Below are 3,466 nucleotides of genomic sequence, written 5' to 3' on the forward strand. Positions count from 1 at the left end.
TTGAGACAGGATCTCCCTGTAGCCCCAGCTGGCCTGGAACTCACTACGTAGACCAGGCTGGCCTTGAAATCACAGAGATCCACCAGCCTCTGGCCCCCAAGTGCTGGGATTAAAGGCGTGTGCCACCATACCTGGCTGAAAATTAATTTTTAATTACATTTATATGTTTAAATATAGGTGTCTACCATGAATCACGTTTACTGAAGTGTATAATTGTTCAAGGTCATATCTATTTTCAACAACAGTTCACTCTAAAGTATAAATAATATCTAAGTTGTGACCAAGTATAATCAGAGAAAATAAAAGTAGACCAGACATTAAAATTCCTTAAGATATTGTTATTATAGTGAGATCATCTATTGTGTTGGGATTTGTACACCCATAGGAGTTAAATTTCTATTCCTTTCCTCTGACAACCTCATTGCCTGCTTGCACGGGTGTCCAGTGAAAGAAAAAGATGAAATTTCCCTGGCTAATCTGTTGCCCTGAGAAACATAGTTTTCTAATTAATTAACATTTTAAAAACACATTTTTATTGAGCAACAATGATAAATCTTAGGTTATAATATATAAGGAAATATGATTTTCAAATTCCTGATGTATTTCTGTTTGAGATTCAAGTACAATAAATCAGCCTTTCCAAGAGTTATCTGAAAATTTTAAAAAATTAAACATACTCTAACATTCTGCACACTTTAAATATCCAAATTTTTTGTTAGAAAAACAAAATGTACTATGTTTAGTAATACTTGCAAAGTACTGTAGCTTATAGTAATATTCAAACAATGGAAAGCAAAATATTAAAATCAGACATGTCAGAAACCATCTTAATGATGGCAGGGATTGAACCCACTTCCTCGTGAATTCACTTACTCTACCAGTAAGTCAAAGCCACAGATTCCCATGAAATTTGTCAATGATCTCTACGTGCTGATATCTCCCACATTTCTTCTTTTCTCTTCTCGACTTGCATCATTTTCCCTTCAGTTGGTACTCTCATCCTCTGATCAGTTTATTGACTTAGAAGCATGAGAATAGTTTTCTCTCCTCTCTGCAGACGTGAATTGGATCAATAAATTTATAAATTCTGAGACCAACATTTATTTATTCCTTTTTTCCATAGTCATTGTCAGTGATCATTCTTTAACCTGACTTCTTTCACTTTTATTTTATAATGTATAGTATCAGTAAGATGGTTGTGTGATATAAAAACTTGACTTAGATATGGTGCCCAGATTTTTAACTCCATGTCAGACCAAAAGTGCTTTAATAGTATTTTTAAATGTGCTAGCATTTAATGCTAACTGTAACAAGCAGATAATCTTCATATCTTGTGTATTCTTGTCCAATAAGTTAAAGGTATTAACACTTGAGGGCCTCCTAAGAGAAAGTGTTTTAATACCAACCTAGTTTCTGGCCTTGAAACTATCTTTTACACACACACACACACACACACACACACACACACACACACCATTCTTTAACACCTTTCTCTCTCTGTGTGGTAATTACATATGATAATTCCTTAAGATCGCTCAAGACAAATGTGTTAATGTATATGTGTGTACATATGTCCTTATTCATGTGTATATCCTACCTTTGTGGACAATCCTACGACACGTCCTAATATAAGCCTTCCTCATCTATCCCATACTTTCTAAAAATTACTCCCCATGCATCATCCATGCACATAAATTTGAAAGAAATTATTTTAATTTTAAAGCTTCCAAAGATCTACATCTCTTAATATATCCTAGAAATTGATGAGAATGACTGTAATAGTTAATACTATATTCAAAGGATCTAGAATGACCTATAACACAAATGCATGCACATGGCTTTGAAGGATTTTCTTAACATTAATTGAGGTGAAAAAATACAATCTAATTGTGGAATGACAGTGGCACCATTTCTTGGGCTGAATAAACATGTTAAAGTTGGGGGGGCGGGGCTGGAGAGATGGCTCAAAGTTTAAGAGCAATGGGTACTCTTGCAGAAGTCTGGGATTCAGTTCTCAGCTCCAAGAGGGCAGCCCACAACCAAGTATAACTCCAGTTCCAGAGGATCAGATGCCCTCTCTTGACCTCAGCTGGCACCAGGCTCACACGTGGAGTCCATATACATATTATATATTGAGGCACTGACACCCACACACAAAATAAGAAATAAGACATTAGAAGACTGAGAAAGTGAGCTGAGCACCAGAATTCGTCTCCTGCTTTCTGACTATGTGTGCAGTGTGGCCAGGTGCTTGCACTCCCACCATCATGCTCCCTGTCATGATGGACTGAACCTTCAGGGTTTTATCCCAAATACATCTTCCCTTCCTTAGGTACATTGGTCAAATAGTCACAAAAATGAGAATAGTAATTCTTTGCCATCCTTTAATGCACACAGTCTGAGGAAGCTTAGAACGACAAGCTGGTTGAGAGCTTTGCACCACTACGGGACTTTGTTTCTAACACATATTCAGTAAACTCTTTTGCTAACAATTGTGAAAAATCAAACCTCTGAAAACAGCATCCTGTTTTGTATTAAACTTCTCAAAACAAAATGTATAAAGGGCAGAATAACTCTTTTGGTGCTTATTATTAAAAATAAATTCTATATGTAACATAAAACACAAGAATAGCAAGTCTTGGAAAGGTAAAGGAGGATCACTGCTTAGTCAGCTCTGGATGTGAGGAGCAGAACACAACAGTGAGTCTTGGGTGTGTTAGGATTTCACAGAATAAGAGGATAATGCAGAGCATCTAACCCAGGGCCTTTAACAGACATAGGCAACAAAGCACTAAGAAAATCTTGTGCTCCCTGAGGAGAAAATGAGGAAAAGGATTGTCTTAGAAGAATAGAACCTACTTGGGGCATACTTTCCATAGTTCACACAAATATTAATGAAAGTCTAGTAGCCTTGCAGTCACACAGGTTTCATTGGCACAAGGGAGGGACTGATTTCACCCCAATTCCCATCTTTATGGAAGAGTAGTTCTACTTTCATTGAGCTTCCATTGTTAACCGGCAGTCGTAGACCTGGTGAGATGGTGCATTGTGGCACCAGTCAGTAACGTGCTCCTGCACCATCCATGAGTTAAGGCCCTGTGGGGAGGTGAGGCTCCATCCTTACCTGCAACAAATCAGTGTGAAATAGTTCTTCATTTCTCCCTTCTCTGTGGGCATTTTATCCCAAGAGTGATCATAAGTTCCTCGGACACAGAGATTCACACAAGACAGGCATCTTCTCCAGGAAGAAGTGCAGAGAGCCGAGGATGCTGAATGTCCACATCATCCTCTGGAAGGAGGGAGATGTGTCACACACATTTTTGGCAGACTTGTGTCAATGGAGCTCAGGGAGAAGCTGAGCACAGACACTTGCCTGCCACTTGTAGTAGCATCTCAAAAGGATGACTATCTTCTCAAAAAGGAAAGAATTTGACCCAGTATTTCACAATATGATCTCCAAAATTTC

This window comes from Nannospalax galili, unplaced genomic scaffold, assembly GCF_000622305.1.
Source record: "Nannospalax galili isolate Female #2095 unplaced genomic scaffold, S.galili_v1.0 scaffold2130, whole genome shotgun sequence".
Lineage (NCBI taxonomy): Eukaryota > Metazoa > Chordata > Mammalia > Rodentia > Spalacidae > Nannospalax > Nannospalax galili.